The sequence below is a fragment of the Zootoca vivipara genome, chromosome 1 (genome assembly GCF_963506605.1).
Source record: "Zootoca vivipara chromosome 1, rZooViv1.1, whole genome shotgun sequence".
Lineage (NCBI taxonomy): Eukaryota > Metazoa > Chordata > Lepidosauria > Squamata > Lacertidae > Zootoca > Zootoca vivipara.
Genome location: NC_083276.1, coordinates 20,434,674 through 20,457,916, shown reverse-complemented (window position 1 = coordinate 20,457,916; position 23,243 = coordinate 20,434,674). Strand labels below are relative to the sequence as shown.

The following is a 23,243-nucleotide window of genomic DNA, read 5'->3' as shown; positions in this document are numbered from 1 at the left end:
CTATGGTCCTTCCCTGTGATGAGTTGGGCTGCTATTTTTTCTTTTTGAGGGTCACCAAATTGTGTGGTGGTATTAATAAGATTTCACACTGACTAACTCCATAGTACAACTTAATGTTTTAGAGGATTTGTTGTGTAGCACCTGAGAAATGCAGAGATGCAGATAACATTGACACAATCATATCTGGTACCTTTCCCCACGAAATCTGCTTGAAATGCTTACTTAACAAATGTTTAACTGTCTTGAACATTAACTGTCCGAAACATGGGCTTCCTTTGACTTTCATGCAGATGCCATATTTGAAGGAGGTGCTGTTCTGAAAGATTTTCATTTAAACTTGCATTTTTATACAATGCTCACTAATTGAAGTGCCAGCTGTAAGCTTCCTTTCAGTTTGATCAGTTATTTTTAGAGTGCTCCAGAGCCATGTTTGTCTCGTTCTTTAAAATGTGCTCTGCTAATATAATCTATTTGTCAATTTTTAAGCCAGCATTTTTATCTGCCACTTATGCTTCTGATAATAGTTCCTATCTGGCAATAGCCACCATCTTTTTTTTTAATTATCTCACTCACATGTGATTTGGAAGTACTTGCTTGAATTCACCATTTACCTTTTTCAATGTTATCAATAGTATACTGTTCATGCAGATATTGGGTTCCATAGCTCTGGGTGACCTTTGCATTGTTTGAAGACATAAAATAATTTTGTACATTGCTACTACCTCCGCCTCCTTAATATTGTTCCTCCAGTCTGCAAACCACCTCATATTTAATCACTTGCCTGGTCAACTTAGATGAAAAGGAGTTGTATGTAGGAAAGCGAATGGACAGAGGATGGATGGAACACTCCACTACTGCTGCTCCAATCTCTCTTAGCAGGCTACAAACCTTTTAAGAGGCTAGTAACTTTGGGGGGCCTGTTTAAAATTTTTGGTAAATAATGAAAAATTGTTCTTGCGCCATAGTTTGTTATTTTTCAAATGGGAGCCACATTTCATTTCCTTGGGCAGCCAAAAGGAGCTGACCTCCACGCAATCCAATATTTATGTGTCTTGACTGGGTAAGCAGAGATTGGACCAATGTCTGCTCACCAATCACTGTAGTAGAGGCCACTCTGGTGGCTGTCATTGGTGATTCTATGCCTACCCTTAGCGTTTGCACAGTCTGATGATGCAAGGCAGGTTTCTGCCACTTTTTGGGCCTCATATGAATAGAACACTTTGCAAGTTGTCAAAGATGGAGAAAGAATAATGCAATTGTATTGGAAGGTTGCAGGCCTCAATTTTTTTTTGAAACAAAAAGAGTCTCATTAAGATAAGATTTTATAATTGCTGATGTAGCGAGATAATTGCTAAGATATATTTAACAGTTCTTAAGAGTTTAATAGGATTTTTAACTGGTTTTGTATTCTTCTTGACCCCCCCCTTTTACTATACAGTGGCCCAGTTCACCTGTCATAGTATACTCTAGTTCATGGTTTACTATGAATGCACTTAGTTGAGCTGTTTCTCCACTTCACACTGGGGAGAAACAAACTATGACCTCTAGTTTAGTGTTACAACAGTTACGTCTGATCCTGTTTTGTTCCAACAAACCTTGGTCCCTGTTTTGATTGTAACGTTAAGCCCAAAGCTCATGGCTTGCTTCTTCCTGGCATGAGCTGGGAAGAGGGCGGGGCAAAACAGGAGCAATTTGCTTGTGCACAGTAAGCCATGGTTTATGGCTAATGACATGAAAATTTGGTCAATTTGTAGTCTTGTGTTGGTGGAACACAAATTCTTTCGAGTGTTCATTTCCTTTGGTTAAGGTATGTACATTTGGCTTTTAATTGTTTTCTTATTGAGACATATGGTGAAATAAATAGTGTCGAGTGTCATCAGTGCAGCAACACTAGCATGCTTTTTTTGTTTGGGTAGTCTGTTCTTTGGTGCACCCCCCACCTCTCGCCAGTGATGCCAACCTCTCCTCCTAGTTTTTTCTGTACATTCAGTGGCACATAGAATACCTCTTCCTGATTGACCACATTTTTCAGAACAGGGTTTTCTGTAACAACTGCAACAAATCGGGTTGTGCTTTTCCCCCTATAGACTAGTTTTGTTTGTTTGCTTGTTGTTCTTTGCAATTCTGTTTTCTTCCAGTTAGACATTTATTGTCATATTTCTGGCTGAACATCACCAGCATGTTGTTGGCTTGACTGATACGTGTTCTTTCTTTCTTTTTTTGCTGTATGATTCTCTCCTTGAATCTCTAGCATTATTACATAACTTTCAGACATTATTTCATTATGGGCTGGTTCACACTGTTCCCCAGAACACAGGCTCCACTTATAGTAGGGTGCAAGAATGAGCTTTGGGCAGACATTTCCTCCTTGCCTCTGTCTTGCACATAGGCTTTTAAGAATCTTTTGTAGAATCATAGAATTGTAGAGTTGGCAGGGACTCCAAGGGTCATCCAGTCCAACCCCTTGCAATGCAGAAATCTCAGCAAAAACATCTATGACAGACAACCATTCTATCTCTGCTTAAAAACCTCCAAGGAAGGAGAGACCACAACCTCCTGAGGGTGTTTGTTCCACTGTCGAACAGCTCTTTTTGCGTCAAGAAAGTTATTCCTGATGTTTAGTTGGAATCTTTTCTTGTAATTTGAAGCCATTGGTTTGAGTCCTACCCTCCAGAGCAAGAGAAAATAAGCTTGCTCCATGTATTGTTGTATGCACGTAGGTCCTGCCCATCTACCTATCCCCTTTTTGCAGCACATAGATGACAGGACTACTTTTGTAGACATTTTTAGTTAATTGTACAATGTGCAAATCTGCGAATTGACCCAGGGTGAACAGGTTGCTGTCACTGGGTGCTGTATCAAATAGCAGAGCTTCCTTCTTTCTTTCTTTCTTTCTTTCTTTCTTTCTTTCTTTCTTTCTTTCTTTCTTTCTTTCTTTCTTTGCCTTGCAAGTGAAGCCTGCCTCATTTGGACATTTGACCTCCAAACTTTGCTAGTTTCCATTTTATTTTGAAATCTGAAGATTTTTGTGTGAAATGTGTAAAAATGAGTGTGCTTTCTGAATCTGGATTGTAGGGGAAAATGTTATGAAGGTAACCTTTTTAAAAAAATATTTGACAAGTTGTGTCCCAGACAACATGGGAATAATGAGGTCATTTGACTTGATTGGTCAAACCTTGGAACTTTATATTACAGTACTCTGATTTCATGTTTTGTATCAGAGAAATAGGAATAGCATTGAGATACTCAATGACCTGTTCATCCCAGGATCCCATCTCTGACAAAGCCACTTACTTGGTCACCTGTGCCAAATAAGAATGGCTCCAAGGGATCAGGAGTTCTTACACAGCTACCTGTCAGCCTCATGGGTGTAGCCAGGGGGGGGCAGGGGAAGGCACGTGTCTCCCCCTAAATCAATGCAAATCAATGCAAATCTTAGGTTCTGCCCCCCTAACTAAAGCCTGCCCCCCAAATTCCTGGCTAAGCCCATGGCCACCCCCTTCCCCTTGCACCTGGAAATACTTTTATTAGAAACAACACAGATAGCATGCAAAAGGTATACAAAATGTACAAAGAGACATAGTCAATTGACAGCCAAAATGTTAAAAAAAATTAATTTGAAATATCCAAATTGGGGGATGGGGTTGAAGAGAGAAAATTTTTATATGAAAATGAATCTCTAATAATAATAAAAAGCCAACTATTTGTAAAATATATTCCTGAGAGCATTGCAGACATTATTAATTATTTTACATTTTACTTATTAAATTTATATACCGCCCTTCATCTGAAGATCACAAGACAGTTCACAACATTAAAACGCAAAATACATAGTAAAGCAAAGCAAAAAGCAAGCACAAACCAATAATACCCCTCTCTCAAACACATTTAAAAGGTCATTGAACATTACTTAGCCAAAGAACTGGTTATAGAGAAATGTTTTCGCCTGGTGCCTAAAGATAGGTAATGAACTTGCCCTGGGATATTTCAATTGGAATACTTTTTGCCCTATTCTTTTTGCGCCAAAATTTGGCAATCTTTCCCTAGTTTGCCCCGAAAGAAAGCATTGTGCCTGTGTGTCCTGCCTTTGCAGTTTATTTGCACATGATCAACACATACCAAATTTTCTTGCAAGTTAAGGTGACTTCTGATTTTCCCATTTTTGTCCAGCATTTTGCTTGTCCTGCTTACTCCTTGCAGTTTCTCCTAATTCATACTTATAGCTTACTACTATCCTTTTTGCCTTTTTTCTTTAACCTATCAAAATACCGTATGCTCGGTAGATCAGTATTATTATCCCCATACTGTAAACTAAGGATAGCAATGGGGACTGAAACGGAGATAATATTGGCAACTTCAGCTGAGGTGAGATTTGAATGTGGAACTTTCTGATTCATTGCTTAGTCACTGTGCTATACAAGTGCTGTACTTCATTTTAGGCTTTATTATCCGCCTCTGAAAAGCAGTTCAACATGCAATTGCATTCAACACTTATGATTACTAATGTTACAATGATACAGTGGAACCTCGGTTTACGAACACCTCGGTTTACGAACTTTCGCTTTACGAACTATCCTAACCCGGAAGTTAGTAAACTGAGGTGCCCGAGGCCTACTGAGCGTCCGATGCCTTCGGGGAGGCTGGGCTTCGCTCCGATGCCTCCTGGAGGCCCAGAGCGAAGGCCCGGCCTCCCCGAAGGCATCGGAGCGAAGCCCAAACCTCCCTGAAGGCATCGGAGCGTCCGATACCTTCGGGGAGGCTGGGACTTCGTTCCGATGCCTCCCAGAGGCCGGGGAGCGCTTTCGCGACTGGGCTGCAGCCGCGAAAGTGCTCCCCAGCCTCCGCGAAGGCATCGGAACGAAGCCCTGGCCTCCGGAAGGCATCAGAGCCGGGACTTCGTTCCGATGCCTCCCAGAGGCCGGGGAGCAATTTCGCGGCTGCAGCCCAGTCGCGGAAACACTCCCCGGCCTCCGCAAAGGCATCGGAGCAAAGCGGTTAATCCTTCTAGACGAGGAAAAACACCTAAAGCAGCAGGGCCTTCGCTCCGATGCCTCTGCGGCGGCCTCCGCGAATTTATCGGAGCGAAGGCCCTGCTTCAGGGGGTGGTTTTCCTCGTCTAGAACGGATTAATCAACTTCCCATTACTTTCAATGGGAAAGTTTGCTTCGGTTTATGAACACTTTGGTTTATGAACAGACTTCTGGAACCAATTGTGTTCGTAAACCGAGGTTCCACTGTATGAGCATGTGGTAAGGTAAGAGTCTAAATATCATTCTCCCTGCCCAGTATAGAAGTTCTTATAAAGGAAAGTACACAGACTATGATATTTTCCTATTGTTCTTGAATTTGACTTTCATTTCTTTTGCTTTGTTATCCTGTTCCATATGTATTTAGAAAAGCCACTTTAGCCTCTCGAACCACCTAATTATAACATAAGCTCTAATAGGTCTTGCCTCTTGGGGCTTAGCTTCTGACTTGGGAGAGCCTCAGGACATTTCTTTTTGATGCTCAATACTCCTCTGCCTCCTTTACTGCATTCTCCCCTCCCCTTTAAAATCAAGGTCTTACACTTTCAAAGAATAACATAACCAATGGGTTATGCCTCTTGGGGTATCATGTATTCTTATTAAAGATTGGGGGAGAAACTGTTTGCTGCTCATTATCCTTGTGAGGAGTCATTAGAGCTGCCACTCATGGTAAAAAGAAGAAGAAACCAATGTGCGCATTTATCTAGTCATACATTTTATTGCCTAGGATCATGCCATTCATCTCATGTACCTAATATTCCAAATATGTAAGCCAAATTTCTTCTCTCGACCCTTCAGTGTTCCTCATGCACTTTGAGGCTTTAGTTTGAAGAGGAAATGTGATCACCTGAGGGAAGCGGATGGGGGTGAGGATCTTGGCAAGGGAAGCCTTGTTACTCTTTCACAAAGGTAGCTTTCATGAATGGTTGTGTGTAACAGTGCTGTCAAGGTTTCTACAGCAATTACAGGGTATTCATCAAAAGCTGGAAAAGTATTACGTAAAAGGGAAAGGATCCAGGAGAAGGGCACAAATGGAAAACAGTGACCAACTACGTATTCCTGATAGCCAGCCTAGTTGCCCCAGATTAAGACAATAAACAGAGGTTGCATTTCCCCTTTAAGAGGTGACATTCAAACATGTACAGTGGAACCTCGGTTTATGAACACCTCGGTTTATGAATTTTCGGTTTATGAACGCCGCGGACCTATCTGGAACGGATTAATTCACTTTCCATTACTTTTAATGGGAAAGTTCGCTTCAGTTTATGAACAGACTTCCGGAACCAATTACACCCATGTTTCAGTTTATGATCGCTTCAGTTTAAGTACTCCGCGGACCCGTCTGGAACGGATTAATCCACTTTCCATTACTTTCAATGGGAAAATTCGCTTCAGTTTATGAACGGTTACTCCGCGGACCGTCTGGAACGGATTAATCCACTTTCCATTACTTTCAATGGGAAAGTTCGCTTCAGTTTATGAACGCTTCAGTTTATGAACAGACTTCCGGAACCAATTGTGTTCATAAACCGAGGTACCACTGTATTGAACCAAACTTGATGCTGAACCAAATGTGTTGAATGTAGAAGCACGTATAGATATGCCTTTGCATGGCATTTGGAAATGCATTTATGGCAGAAATAGTACATAAGTGTTGCAAAATACCCACTGCAGCACTTCTGGAAGTTTGTAACACTGGCTATTGAGCTGACAATATTTTGGTCCCTTGGGTCACCTTCTCACAGATTCTACCAGATCCTAAGTTTGTAATAACTCAGGGGCAGCCTTTCATTTTAAACACCCATATTTCATGTTCATTGTAATTGTAACTTTTTGCGCTGAAAATAAATTAATTATTGCTTCAGAACAAATACACTTAAACCAGAGAAGGAGGAGGAGAGAGTGAAGGGCTCATATGGATGTCATGTACACAACACTGAAAGTATTAGTTATGCTGTCATGCAGGCATGCAGATGAAATAGTTAGCTCTGGGAGGAAGAGCAGAGAAAATGTTACTCGTGCTGATGTAGTCGAGCTTTTGGATCAGGAAGCTTTGCACTGATATCAAGCAATGGATGAGTCACTGGCTCAGCGTTGCTTGTCCTGAAATTCCACTGATAATTGTAAACAGTAAAATCCTTCCTATTGTTTTCATTAAGTATCTGTTTCCAGATTATGCTGTGCAGTGAGATATTGCTACTTCTTCCAGTTTAAGTAGTGTGGTGTGTGTGTGTGTGCGTGCGTGCGTGTATACATGCACACAAATGCACACATGGGACCTATGGCAAAATATTGCATTGTAAAGTGCTTGTGTTCAGGATGGCAGCCAGTCAGATTTTTCAGGATACTTCATTCTGCCTTCACTGAGCCCTGGATTTCTGACCACACCCTTAAAAGACACTCAGTATTCTGTGGACATTCAGCATGCTTAGTCCTTATTTGGATGTTTCTCCCACCCCCAGGGCCCCCTCACCCTAATTTTTAAAGATTACATCCTCACTCTTGAGGTTCCCTAAGCCTGCTGCTTCTTCCATCCTATGTGTGAATGGTGCCATTTTGGCTACATGAGGATTGACACTTGGCGAATGAGTTCATTATGATTGTGTGTGGGATGCTTATGTATATACGGTATATTTGTATTTTGGACCACGAGAAGAAAGAACAAGTAGGAGAAATAATATATGAATATATAATCATAGAAAATTATTCTGCATGTTGAATATATCATTTATTCTTATCTCCTTTTATTTTTGATTTGCAGGTTGAACACTGTTTTAGCAGCACATTAAGTACCCTTTTAATGTCACCCTCACTTGTGATGTGCTTAATTTTTTTTAAAAAAACCATTTTGTTTAACATGTCTCTACTACTAGTCAAACTATTTTTTTGTTTTTTGCATATGCTGTAAATTTAATAGATTTAATGATGGTCAGGGCAATACTTCCTTATTCTCCTGATATCTCTAAAATTTAAGATACTTGGAGATAGCAATGAATGATAGGAGAAGCAGAACTCTGCTAGTACCTTTGGTTTTTGTATACCATTCATATTTTCTTTTTTCATATATTTTTAAGTGTGCAGTTCTGCTCTTGGGCATTCCTTAATGCTCATCCTTAACTGTTGCACTGTAGATGTTTTTGTACTGTGATTTTCTTTTCCAGCTGTGGAAGGATGTTAATTCTCTTATTGGAAGTTTTACCAGCTGAGGCCTGTCCCTGTGTGTGTCATTAAGATACTCATAAAGAAATAAAACACAGCAATCTTAATTTTGGAAAATGGTGAATTACAATAAAGTGCAGTAAAACTGACAGTTAAGTTAGATTATCTGTTGGCTGAGATCAGAATATTGGAATTTTAGCGTATGAAAGTGATGAGGGGTCCTGATCCAGAGAAAATTAGTTACACCAAGAGTTCCACTGAAATCAAGGAAATGTTGGCAGTAACTCACTTAAGTCTCACTGATTTCAACATGATTCTAGATTCAGGTAGGTAGCCGTTTTGGTCTGACGGAGTCAAAATAAATTTTTTAAAATAAACAATTGTCCAGCAGCACCTTAGAGACCAACTAAGTTTGTTCTGGGTATAAGCTTTTGTGTGCATGCGCACTTCTTCAGATACACCTGAATATCTGAAGAAGTGTGCATGCACCTGGTGGTCTCTAAGGTGCTACTGGACATTTTAAAAAAATTATTATTTTTTAATGATTTCAACATGGCTTAGGCAGGGCTAATGTATTTGGGATCTGTTCAAGGATATGCATGTCTGTGTAAAAATGAAGTTCCAAAAATGATAAATTAGATATTAGTTTCATTAATTATTGGAGTGTGTGTATGATCTACATTGGACTCAGGTGGCGTTGTGGTTAAACCACTGAGCCTAGGGCTTGCTGATCAGAAGGTCGGCGGTTCGAACCCCTGTGACGGGGTGAGCTCCTGTTGCTCGGTCCCAGCTCCTGCCAACCTAGCAGTTCGAAAGCACGTCAAAATGCAAGTAGATAAATAGGAATCGCTACAGCGGGAAGGTAAACGGTGTTTCCGTGTGCTACTCTGGTTCGCCAGAAGTGGGTTTGTCATGCTGGCCACATGACCTGGAAGCTATATGCCGGCTCCCTCGGCCAATAATGCGAGATGAGCACGCAACCCCAGGGTCGGTCATGACTGGACCTAATGGTCAGGGGTCCCTTTACCTTTACCTTTATGATCTACATATATGAAACCTTTCCATTGGCTTAAATGAGACCTGGGCCTATTCAGTAAATAACCACTTAACACCATTTTTTCATTGCTGTGTTAATATAAGTGCAGCACTTAAAAAAAAAAGAGCTGAGTATGAATCAGCTGTGGCAAAGTCACCTTAAATGATTCACTCATGCTGCAAGAAAGCTCTCTCTGATCTATGGCTAACACCTAATAAAAAATAAAAAAATTCATTCAGTAGCACCTTAAAGATCAGCTAAGTTTTTATTTTGGTATGAGCTTTCGTGTTCATGCACACTTCATACTAGGTTGATGGACTTTCGTGCATGCACATGAAAGCTCATACCAAAATAAAAACTTAGTTGGTCTTTAAGGTGCTACTGAAGGAATTTTTTTTATTTTGTTTTGACTCAGACCAACACGGCTACCCACCTGTTACCTAATAAAAAAGAAAACATGGCAGCTTAGCTTGATATGGTATAGCTTCTGAGAACCTGATCCTGGGCAATGGAGATGGTTCAAAAGGCTGAAATAATGTAGGTGGGGAGGGAATCCTAAACTTAACTAGTGATCCCATTATTTAGCTAAGGTCCAGAAAAGTGGCGGCAACTCAGAGAATGGAAGGACAATAAGACATGAAAATGGTCCTGTCAGGTGGTATTTTGGGAACTGAGAGAATGGTGCTCTTTGACTTTGTCAGAAGATAACAGAAGTTATCAACAGTTAATTTTTTTGATGAATAAAAGCACACACATAGACCCGAAATAACTAATATTTGGAATAGGCTCAAAATATTCTGTAACTTGAACATCTTCATTTGAGGAGAGCATGGAACAGGGTGTGTGTATGTGGCCTGAGTAGGGGTGTGGCTTGGGAAAGAGGCCTGAAGAGCTTTTGGAGAGCTGAAGGGCCACATTCAGTCCCTGGTCCTGAGGTTTCTTACCAATGTCTTTGAAAACCCTTAAATAAGTTGCACCAGTTTATATCCCTTTAAATTAAGATTTGCGTCATGAACATACATGTTTTCAGTGTTGAATATTTAAATGAGCAAATTGTCAATAATGTGGATTGTGTGAAACTTTGTAAAGTTTGGAATGCAGGGAAGTACGGTGTGGTTGTTTCCCCATAGTATCCATATTAACCTCACTCATATTAAATAAACTACAGATCATTCCACTTTAGGCAGATTTTGTGATAATCATTTGTGAAATAATCATATGGCAGCTTCACCAGCTACTACAATTTGCTTGGATCTAGTCAACCCATATTTGTAAGATGACAAAGCAATGCTCATAAACTTTCTATCTTTGTACCATTCTAGGGTGATGTGGAAAAAGTAAGATGTAGATAAAAGCAGTTGCAAGTTTTCTGTACAGTATGTTGGTTTGTACAATTATAGCACAATCTGTGCATGCTGTTAGATCAGTTTGTTGGATAGAAAATGGTTTCTTAAAATTATTCCCTCATGGTAACATAAAATGTGCAATTTTGTGGATTGCACATTTATCTGAAATATGACACACACAGCAGTGATTTACTCATACTTTTGCCTCTGCTGTACGTCACCCCTAAATCACAGTTTCCCCCATAACAGTATAAGCATGACAACTCAGGCCAAGCAATTTGAGGTACACAAAGTGCACCATTAAAATGCACTGCCCTAGCTGGAGCATTCTCTTCTTTGAAGTGCTGACCCATCTTTAACGGAGTGGTCAGGTTTGCATGTGCAGAACTATATGTTCATGAAAGAGTCCCATGTGTGTCCGAAAATGCTCTCAGAGTCACGGAGCTCTTGATTAGTGTGCAAGAGTCCAACTCTAAATTGTTGCCAGCCTCTCATTCCTGTGTCCCTCTGTCATTCCACACAGAGATCTCAGGCTGCTGCTTCTCCACTGGTGGTGGTGGTGGTGGGTAGGGTGCCCACAGGTGTGTGTGTGTGTGTGTGTGTGTGTGTGTGTGTGTGTTGTAAACTGCTTAGAGATTCTGTTTGCATTCAAGCAATATGTAAATTTTGTAACCTAGCCTACCCTGGATATGCTTTTCACATTGATCTGCAGACAGCTCCATTCGTGATAGCATTTTACTTGCAGGCAAAAACTGTAGAAGACATAAAGTCATGATGGAACACTAAATGTTACATTGTATTATCCAGCAGTGCTCCACCTCATGACCAAGATCCTCCTGTAATGTTTACCTGCAAGCAAATGCTGCAAGATTCCCCACAATGTTTATTAATAGATTCCTCAATGTAGGTTCTATCTCTTTTATTGCTTCTTGTACAGTGGGGCTGAGGGAATTAATGAATTGGGGTGGGGGTTTAATTATGACATTTCTTTTTTATTTTCTTTTATAACAAACTTTATAAAAGAAAGAAAAAGTGATGAAAGGAATAGATCATTAAAGCCTCATCAGGAGTTGAAGATAACCAAGGGGTATTAATTACTATTCTCACAACAGGAAGCAATAAAACGAGAAGACCCTACAAGCAGGAAGCTTTTAGTTGAAGGCCTAGAAGCTTCACTAGTGTAGATCATATTACCCTATTGTATTATCAGCCACCTTGTGAAGTAAGTAGGTTAAGGACCAGTGCCTGATTCAAGGTCACGATTGAGTGAGGATTTGAATTCTGACTTTCCTGGTCCAAGTCCAGCACTATGTTTGCTATACAGTACTGGCTTTCAGAATGTTTAAATCATGAGATCTCCCTCCCTTACCTGTAGTTCAAAGGGTACAATCCAGGAAGTTCTATAGTGTGTGCTATTTCTGCATGTTTGAATCTTTAGAACTTTTCAGATTACGATTGCATGTACCGGTACATTGCAGGTATCGTACCCACTGTCCATGACCTTATCCTACATTAATGTAGTGGAAGGTCCAAGTAGAGTCTAAAAACTTAGAACTGTATGCACAATTAGGGTCCTGATAATGCAGAGAGAGACTACACCCGCCCTGTGGAACGCCCTCCCACCAGATGTCAAAGAGAAAAACAACTACCAGACTTTTAGAAGACATCTGAAGGCAGCCCTGTTTAGGGAAGCTTTTAATGTTTAATAGATTATTGTATTTTAATACAGTGGTACCTTGGTTTAAGTACACAATTGGTTCCGGAAGTCTGTACTTAACCTTAAGCGTACTTAACCTGAAGCGAACTTTCCCACTGAAAGTAATGGAAAGTGGATTAATCCATTCCAGACGGTCCGCGGAGTACTTAAACTGAAGCGTACTTAACCTGAAGCGAACTTTCCCATTGAAAGTAAACTTGTAGACTTTATCCTTACCTTCCCCTGAATATGGAGATCAGGAGGAGGGATGGTGCATCCCTTTCCTTCCATTTAATGTGTGAAAAGGGATTCTTGTTTCAAAGTCATGAGCGGAAGGATGAACACCCACACAAGTGTGTTGGTGATTTCCAATTACTTCTTCAGTAAGAAGGAAACAGCATGTCAGCTTGCCTTTAAGGAAATGCTTCCCACTATTTCTAGTACTGTGTAGCTAAAGCTTTTCTAGATGGGAGATATATTTCCTTAATGTTTATAGAATTTTCTTTAATTTTAAGATTGTGAGTGGGGTTTTTTCTGTTAGCAAACAGCAATTAAAGCTTGAACTTGGTGAAATAAACTCTGGGGGAAAAAGAAAGAAGTTACCGGCGTACACTTGATTTGGCAATGTCTCAAAATAGCCATTTGTCTGAATTATTCCATTCTTGCTGGCAGTTCTTTCGTCAGAAAACAAAGGAGTAAGAAACTTGGATTGAGCAAACTGATCTTGATAAACAAGGTTACTATGATACATAAGGTAGCTACAGTAGCATGCAGCCAATTCTTGTTTTTATTTAATCATAGTTAAACAACAGTGGGCTAATCATGTTGACTATCTAATGGTAAATTAAATAAACCATTGAAATGTAAGGACTCTCTTCTTTAAAACAGAAGTAGTAGGAAACCTGTGTAGAATTAGCCCATTAAATAATTCAGACACAAGCTTTGTGGCAGGTAAAGGCCAGTTTGTAACTAGATATCTGAATGAAAACAGCAGCAAATTAAACTAAGTGTATAGAGTGCGTTAGTTTTGGTTCCAGACAACTGAGACAGACAATGTAAGTAAGGTGAGATCTTTTGTTCTAAAGGTCTTCTAGCTGTCGAAGTGGAGGTGGACTTTCCCAGCAAGGTGTGGAGAGTTGCCAGAGTGGCTTCAGATTTCTTTTATTTCTTAATTTTTTTATTGACATGAACAGCTTAAAACCAATAACAATCAAAGCATAATAAAACATTAAAAGTTCATAACGGGTAAAAAATAAAGAAGCAGCAGCAGCTGACAAAACCCCCAATTCCCAAACCTTGTGAATAGTAGTAGTGATATTAATATAAAAATAGTAACAACAACAACACCTTTTCACCTGTCTCTGAAAGAAGACACGTGAGGCCGACAAATGGGCTTCCCAGGCTCTTGGGGGGGGGCACCATTGAGAAAGAATCTTTTGACCTCCCTCAGTGTCTCACTTGGGCCAAGTCAGACAAACAGAAATGATGAGATTCTTTCTGGATAGCACCACTTTTAGGCTTTGTGTTTTCACTACAGCACCATTAGTGCATACTATCGCTTACAGAGTATCATAAACCTAGCAACTCCCCTATGAGAAAAGATTACACTGTTTGGGGCTTTTAAGTTTAGAAAAAGGTGATGTTTGTTTTTATATGAGGAAGTGCTCATTTATGCCATCAGACACCTGCAACTAGAAGAGCTGCATGGTGTGCTATTTCTGCCCATTTTAAATGGCTGCTGTCTTCCTGCCAATCTGTTTACCTGGGTCCAAATGTGAACTGTGTCAGAGAAATAGTATGGCTCCCCGCCTTCCTGTTGGGGAGGCTCAAACTGTCCTAGGGTGTATGAAAAGTTCTGTTTTGTAAAACCATATTGAGGAATGAGTGAATTAAGTTAAGACCTTTATTTTGGTATGAGCTTTCGTGTGCATGCACACTTCTTCAGATATGGTATCTGAAGAAGTGTGCATGCACACGAAAGCTCATACCAAAATAAAAAACTTAGTTGGTCTTTAAGGTGCTACTGAAGGAATTTTTTTATTTTACTTCGATCCAGACCAACACGGCTACCTACCTGTAACCTTAAGTTAAGACCTTAATAGACATTGTAGATTGCTATAGCACCCTGTGGCTTGGTTAAATAACACAGCAGGGCTACCCCACCTTCTTTGTACATTACAACTGCAATGTAGATTGCAGTTTGGTGTTTGCAGGAGTATTATGGCATTGTGTAAAGGGTGAAATGTGACTAGCACCTGCTTTCCATTACTAGGAATGTTCTAAGATGCTTGTGTGGGACCCAGGTGGCGCTGTGGGTTAAACCACTGAGCCTAGGGCTTGCTGATCAGAAGGTCAGCGGTTCGAATCCCTGCAATGGGGTGAGCTCCTGTTGCTCGGTCCCAGCTCCTGCCCACCTAGCAGTTCGAAAGCATATCAAAGTGCAAGTAGATAAATAGGGACCGCTCCGGCGGGAAGGTAAACAGCGTTTCCGTGCACTGCTCTGGTTCGCCAGAAGTGGCTTTGTCATGCTGGCCACATGACCCGGAAGCTGTCTGCGGACAAAATGCTGGCTCCCTCGGCCTATAGAGCGAGATGAGCACCGCAACCCCAGAGTCGGACACGACTGGACCTGATGGTCAGGGGCCCCTTTACCTTTAACCTTTAAGATGCTTGTAGACTGATAATTTCTTGAGTATTAGGTATGCCTGCTCAGATTGCCATGAACTCAGAAACTTACTGGTATGTTGACCCCTGTACTGATCTCTGCTAGCCATAACAGACTGGGGATAAGTGGAAATAATGTAGGCAGCACAAGGGGAGAAAAAAGATTATTGTGAAATTGCCCCATGCTAGCTGGAACTTTTTTCCTGGCACCTTTCCCTGGCTTTCAGGTTCAGGCACGGGAATTTCCTATCAAAAGAAATTGGGGGGGGGCATCTTTGGAGAACCTCTGATAGAGCATGCAGTATTGGGCAAGATGGACTAATGGTCTTGTGTGTGTATGTGTTCCTGGTTGCTCACATATGCGCATGTGCCAGCCCCCAGAATCTCAGATTCATATTTTCATATAACAGAAAACACATTTTTCTTCTGCAGAAAATGTTTCCTTTATCAGATGAAATAAGACTGTACCTGTATTATTATTATTATTATTATTATTATTATTATTATTATTATTATTATTTCATATGCATATCTTCCATGGGTGTTTCTAATCTCTTTGTGTAGAGAATGTAGTGGCAACTATGCCCAAAGCAATGTCTAACTTGTAACGTTGTAATCTCCTAAAATTTTGATAACAAAATGCTAACAGCAGATTAGTAACAATTCACACTGGTTGAAACTGATGTTATAACTCTCTGCTATCAGTACTGAAATTAGCAGTTGGGTTGCTGCCACAAAGGCAATGATACGTATCTGCAGTTCTTTTTTGTCTTGGCAACTAGTGTACTCTGGAGATGGAGAACTGAAATCCTGGAAGGGAAGTTGATGTTGACTAATCACTGATGCCGTATGCTGAGTCTTCTCAGCTAATGGGTGAATGACATATCATGTCTTAAAAAATGTGGTTCCTAGAATTCTAATAGGTGAAACAAAGAGGATAGTAGCAATGAACAAATAATAATATTCTGGAGATCCCGAGTCATAAGATGGCTAGATTGGCCTCTACTAGAGCCAGGGCCTTTTCAGTACTGGCCCCAACCTGGTGGAATGCTCTTTCCCAGGAGACCAGGGCCCTGCGGGATTTGTCATCTTTCCGCAGGGCCTGCAAGACAGAGCTGTTCCGCCTGGCCTTTGGGTTAGACTTAGCCTGACCCCTGTGTTTTCCTCCCTCATGGCTTGGATTTATGGCCTACTTGAAATGAGGCTGCACTTTAAATTTTAATACTGTATTTTAATCTGTATTTTAATTAATTGTTTTTATGTTTTATTGTAATTCTGTTGGTGTCAGCCGCCCTGAGCCCGGCTTTTGACTGGGGAGGGCGGGGTAAAAATAAAAATTTATTATTATTATTATTATTATTATTATTATTATTATTATTATTATTAAAGAACTATCAAAGAACATGGTATCATTGAAGAAGTTGTACATAAAATACAGTAAACCCCAGCACTCCCAATTCAGTTTCTATAATAGCTCTTGATATTGTTACAGGCTGCTCCAATCTTTGCCAACTGATGCGAGATTCCAGGGGTCTTGGCACTCAACCAGATTTGTGATTCCTTCAGAAATTAGGCACAGGAGACACTGCAGTGTCTTTATGAAATATGGTTTATTTACAACCTGTGTCTAAATGGAGAGATATCCCAGCATTCACATTTACTGAATCTAAGAATTTAGGGGGCTTTAAACCCGGGTGGCGCTGTGGGTTAAACCACAGAGCATAGCCTAGGGCTTGCGGATCAGAAGGTCGGCGACTGGACCTAATGGTCAGGTGTCTCTTTACCTTACCCCCACAAAAAGGCCTCATAACAATATATACATATGAGAGGGTAAGCTAAGGGTCTTTGCCACAACAGGGTGCTTGCTGGAGACTTCACATTCTCAGTTTTGTGAAAGTGTCCAACGTGTTTAACACCTGGGCTACTGTAGTGGTTAGAAATTTGGTAGAGTGTTAGCCAGGGCATGGATATCATATACCATACTATTCTGTGTATAAGACGAGCATTTTATTTAAAAAAACATGTCCCAAATTGGGTGTCTTCTTATACATGGATAGTGCATAGTTGGAAGTTGGGATTGGTTTGTGCTGCAAGCCGGAGATTGCCAGCAGGTATTTGGCATGTTATTGGTGTCTGCGGCAAGGGCTGTTGTTGATTGGCTGTCACTGCGGCACTAGGGTGGGCGATTGGTGGCTTTTGGTGTTGCGGGGACAGACGATAGGTGGCTTTTGTGACGCGTGCGAGTGGTAGCGTAGGTCAGGCGGGTGAGCGATTTTTGACAACCCCCCCTAAAAAAGCTCAACAAGTCTTGGCCACTGCCCCCCAAAACTCAACCACTTAGGGCAATCTCCCTCCATTTTCTTAATTTTGCGTCCCCAAAATAGGGGGCATCTTATACATGGGGGCATCACAGAAAAATAGTATGTTAAGTATGGTATGGTAGTATGTTAAGAATTGGAATGATAACCTAAGGAAGAGGAATAGTGGCGGGAGGAAAGGGAGATGCTTTAAAAGTGGTTGTGGGCCTCATCAAGCATTGGAGAGTAATATTTTACATACATACTTTCAGCAAAACATTTCCTTTGAAGACAGTAGGACACTCTGGATCCCTTGCCCTGCGTTTTACCTTTCATTTATTGTTCATTGCCACAAGAATCTAAGCAGAGCCCTTCTGGATCAGAAGTATCCATTTAGCTCAGCATTTCAATTGAAACACTACTCTGACCTGAAAACCAAAGCAGGCAAACAGTGAGCACAGTCATGCTTTTGATTTGTACAAGAGATTTCTTTTTTTAAGTACAGAAGGAGCCCATTGTGCTAATTTCAAAGCTGTTTCTTCAAAAGAAGTCTTCACCTGTTCTTGAAGTCCCTAGTTTTTCTTTGTAATATAGCCAGACATCCATAAGTATTCACATCCACATTAGTTCTTAAAACTGGCTATTAGTTTATGTATGTTCCTGGATGAGCTTCCGCCACTTTTGCTTTAACCACTTGACCCTTTGTGGTGATCATTGTAGCCTCTATATTGTTTTACAGTGGATGTGTATCAGAGTAAGTGTTTTGTAAAGGAAATATCCATAAACGAATCAGTATGAGGCATTTGTAGCTTGATACCATTGGTACAAACTGAATGGAACAAATAAATGTCCATATTTTGCTATTCTTGCCATTTGCGTTTTGCAGTCACAAGTGATTGACCTGGTAGGAAGGAATTTGATTGTGTTTAATACTTTGTTCGTAGCTATGTGAATTAAATAAACTAGATATGAAATGTACATTATGACTCAAATGCTTCTAGTTGTCCAAAAACTTTTCTGTTGTGTAATCTGCTGAATCACCATTAGCAAGCTACTGTGTCTGTGCATTTGAGCCTTTATTTGCAAAACAACAAAAACAGAACCACTAGTCGCTGATATTATGGAGCAAACCTAAGTTTTCATCAGTGTCAAATATCCAAAAGAAAGATATTCTTGCTTTATTTAACCATGACCTTCCTAATACCTTTTAGAATTTAGTGAGAATTTATAAGCTGTTTCCTATATTAGTTTCCAAACCAGAGTAAGGAAACAGAAATATAGAGCTTGTTACAGTTGAACACAGGCACACTGCATGGATATACCGTATGCAGAAGAGTCCTAGTGGCCTTATTCCTTGTTTTCCTACCAATGTGAGAGTATTGATTTGAATAGTAGGGAAAAGGAGATTTATACATGTGTTCTGTATCCCATGAATTACTTGTGCTCCACAGCATGAAAACCTCTGTATGTGTGTGCTATGCTTGTCCTCGACTGAATCCATAATATCAGGGGAAGCTCCCTGCAATCTGGGCTTCCCAACACACATATATCTTAACAGTGCCGACATTTATGCTGATTTATAGTTCTGGTGGTTATTAGTGTGTTTATGTACTTCTGTATTGCAGCTTATATTGTACCCCACCCAGACCTCTGATGAAGGCTGTACATATGACTACAAATATTATCTATGTATTTAACCCAAATACTATTTGGGCAAAATAACTTGGTGGTGCATTTGTATATATTTCCCTTAATTAAAATTCACACTGTGTAGTACGTGTGTGTGTGTGTGTGTGTGTGTGTGTGTGTGTGTGTGTGTGACTTCATATGCCTCATCTGTATGCACTGTTGGTGTGTGAGTATCTACTCTTGGGTTTTCATTTATTTCTGCAGCAGAGTTCTTTTTGTTGTTTAGTTGTTTAGTCGTGTCCGACTCTTCGTGACCCCATGGACCAGAGCACGCCAGGCACTCCTGTCTTGCACTGCCTCCCGCAGTTTGGTCAAACTTATGTTCGTAGCTTTGAGAACACTGTCCAACCATCTCGTCCTCTGTCGTCCCCTTCTCCTAGTGCCTTTCTGTAAGAGTTCTTTTTACAGAAAAGTTTTCCTGCACCTTCTACTTCTTTACAGCAGCAACAGCAGCATTCCAACTGTATCTTAGTGAAATTACCATTACAGGAATAAACACCATTTGGTTCTCAGAGTCTTTATTATTTACAAAACTTTACATTGGTCATTAATAAAGAAAAAAACAAATAAAGAAACATAATCTTTTCCTCCTTTTAGCCATCCGGCCAGAGACCCAATGCTGACTCATTCACATACAGTACTCATTTACACTGACCCCAACTTAGTTGATCGCATGCCCTGATAAGGACACCTGTTCCTGGGGATTTTTTTCTGTTGCCTAGCAACTTGTTCAAGGCCATTTACAAGTTTCTTCTAGAATATTCCAACAGCCCTCCTGACTTGAAATGCTGCCTTGAACATCTGGTATCTCCCCCCCCCCCCCCGCTTTTGTTCAGTAAGTCCCAATTCCATAGTCAGCATTTGAAATTTTACAGCGGTCAAAGGCTTTGTAAAAATATCTGTAGTCATAAGCTCTGTGGAACAATACCTGAGGTTGATCCACACTTTTAAAAAGCAATATTTCACATGTGCATAGTGTATATCTAAGTGTTTTGTTTTAGGTCTACATTTTCCTGATTCAGTCATACTTAAACATAATTGATTATCCCCAAATATCATTACAGCTTCTGGAAAATTTAAATGTAGATCATTGAAAAGTTGTTTGAACCATTCAACCTCATTACAAGCTAGAGATAGGCTAATATATTCTGCCTCAGCACTTGATACTGCTACCAAACTCTTTTTCTGGAGTACCACTCAATGGAAGTTTGTTTATACATATATACAGTCCCAGATGTGGGCTTTCTATCTGTAGAAGTCCCCCAATCTGTGTCAGTATAAACACAGAGATCACCATAACTTTGTTTAAATAATTTAAGCTTATAATGAATGGTTCCTTTAAAGTATCTTAAAACACCATTCATTGCATTCCAATCTTGCTGTGTTGGCTTGGACAATTTTCTGCTAAGTATGTTAGTTGCATTTGATATCTCAGGCCTGGTTATGTTTGCTAAATAAAGCAAACTTCCAATTACACTTCTGTATTTGTCAATATCCTCAAGTTCTTTTTCATCATCTTGCTTTTAATATTCTAGAGTCATTGGAGTAGCAACTGGATTACAATTCTCCATGCCATTTGACTCCTGCAGAGCCTGAATTTTACTATTTGGGCTAATCAGAAAAGAGCCTGATCCATCTCTGTCTATTTGCATGCCTAGGTAATTTGCCTGTAATTTGCTACCGGTAGAAGTTATATTTTTCTATTTTACATTATCCAGTCACCTGTTCCAACTAGTAAAAGTTCACAAGCTGGGTGTTGCTCAGTGGTTAATAAATTAAAAAGGAGAAGAAAAAGAAGCAAGTTAACATAAAAAAATAATAATTGTCCTTAGCACGGTAAAGGTAAAGGGACCCCTGACCATTAGGTCCAGTCATGACCGACTCTGGGGTCGCGGCGCTTATCTCATGTTATTGGCTGAGGGAGCCTGTGTACAGCTTCTGGGTCATGTGGCCAGCATGACTAAGCCACTTCTGGTGAACCAGAGCAGCGCACGGAAATGCCGTTTACCTTCCCGCTGTAGCGGTACCTATTTATCTACTTGCACTTTGACGTGCTTTTGAACTGCTAGGTTGGCAGGAGCTGGGACCGAGCAACGGGAGCTCACCCCATCACGGGGATTCGAACCACCGACCTTTTGATTGGCAAGCCCTAGGCTCTGTGGTTTAACCCACAGTGCCACCCACTGCTGTAGGCTTTTGTGTGCATGCACATGAAAGTTTATACCAAGAAATTTAGGTGGTCTCTAAGGTGCTACTGGACAGTATATATATATATATATATATATATATATATATATATATATATATATATATATATATATTGCGACTACGTCAGACCAACACGGCTACCTACCTGAAGAAAGTCAACATTATTCTAGAAAAGAACACAATATGTATTACAGTGTTCCTTTACCCTTTGTGTCTGAAAATTTTAAAGTACAGTCATACCTTGGTTTTCAAACAGCTTAGTTCTCAAACGTTTTGGCTCCCGGTTTGCAAACTATTTTTGGAAGCCGAACGTCCAATGGGACTTCTGCGGCTTTTCCAGTTGGCTGCAGGAGCTTCCTGCAGCCAATCAGAAGCCGTGCTTTGGTTTCCAAACATTTTGGAAGTTGAAAGGACTTCTGGAACCGATTCCGTTCGACTTCCAAGGTACGACTGTATTGTAAATTGATCTTGATTTTCTTGTTTTATCTACCGTATTTGTACACCACTTTGATGATGATGATACAATAAAGTGGTGTATAATTTCTTATGAAATAAATAAAATCAGCTGGACTCCAGCTTAGTCTGTAGGAGTGGATCCCTTAGAACCTACTTTTAGAGATGATGGAAGGTTGACTGAAACCACCCGCCATTATTGTTGAGAAGGCAGTTCTGGATAAATTCTGTCTCTTGGATATTAAACTGTCCAATCCCTGACCCACTGACCAAGTTTACATATCATGTTAAACTTTAGTGAAATGTGCAGAAGCAAGAAGGAGCTGCCATGAGCCTTAGTCTCTTGTGGTCCCCCTCACTTTTCTCTTACAGCCAGAAGGAAGATTTCAGTAAGCTTTTGCTTTGTTGAATCTTGCCTCCCCTTGTCCTCTGCATCACGACTTGTGATTTATAATAAATTCTGGTTAATTTAACAACCGACGGTTCAAAGTTTACTTGTTTTGAAACTGAGCTTCTTATAAACAGATCCCTAGCCCAGATGACATAACAAACTGCGATTTGGGGAAAGTGGTGTGTGTGTGTTGGGAAGCTGTTGAAGTCCTCTTCCTGGCTAACTGGTTGGAGGCGAGTGCACACAAGCTTGAGGCTTGTGCTGGCTCCTTCCATACCATGCACATTTCACTGGATGCCAAGTTGCACCCTAGCCTGTTTTGTAACATAGGTTTAACAGTTGTTGATGTAGGTCTGACTGTATATAAATTTAAATTTCCTATTGGTCAGTGGGAAAGAAAATCAAGGGGTAGCCACCAACAAGTGCCATCAGCTGAGATCAAACCATGGACGGAAGGAGTATTGGACACATGTGTGCTCCTCTCCTGTGCTGCCCATGACTCATCTATGTTTCTGCCCTGTTTTGCCTTGCATATATGTTTGGTGGTGAAGCCGCTCAGCCAGCAGAATGACTCTGCTAGCATATCTCTTAACTGTGGTGTCATATCTTGTATTCCTCTAGTGCAGGGTTTCCCAAACTTGGGTCTCCAGCTGGTTTTGGACTACAGTTCCCACCATCCCTGACCACTGTTAGGGATGATGGGAGTGGTAGCCCAAAAACAGCTGAAGACCTAAGTTTGGGAAACACTGCTAGTGTATTGGGACTTCTGCCAAACACTAAAACCTTCTTGTTCAGTGGTTCTTGAGAATCTGTACCTCATGTCATGCACTTTGCTGATTAAATTATTGTTTCTTTGCATATGAGTAGAAACAATAGTTCTGAAGCAAAAAAATTATACTGTACTTCCTCTTTAGGACTTCTGAGTAGACTTGGCAAGGATTGTTTGAGCCCTAACAAAGATGATTGATTGGTTGTGCCCATGTTTTGGAAGAAAATAGGTTTTTAAAGTTGGTATTGGTCACGGGGACTTGCTTCATGCTAATGACAGTTTCCTAAATATATTTTGAGTTGGAGGATCACAGTTAATATGCACACTTGAGTTGCATGAAATCAGTAATTTGCATATCTTTCTCATGAATATGCAAGTTCCTGTTCTGTGAATGCCTTGTACTAATTCTATCGCACTCTGATAATAGTAACCTTTAATTGTGAAAAGCTTTCAGTAACTCATGGAAATTTTTACTATGTGGGTCAGAATATTGAGTGCTAATAATTCG

General features: G+C 40.4%; 1 protein-coding gene across 1 annotated transcript in view; it reads left to right on the top strand.

Moving 5' to 3' along the window:
* The window catches only part of PPP4R4 (protein phosphatase 4 regulatory subunit 4), a 79,850-nt gene that overhangs the window by 2,773 nt on the left and 53,834 nt on the right, over positions 1-23,243 (top strand). The gene's annotated exons all lie outside the window — the stretch shown is intronic.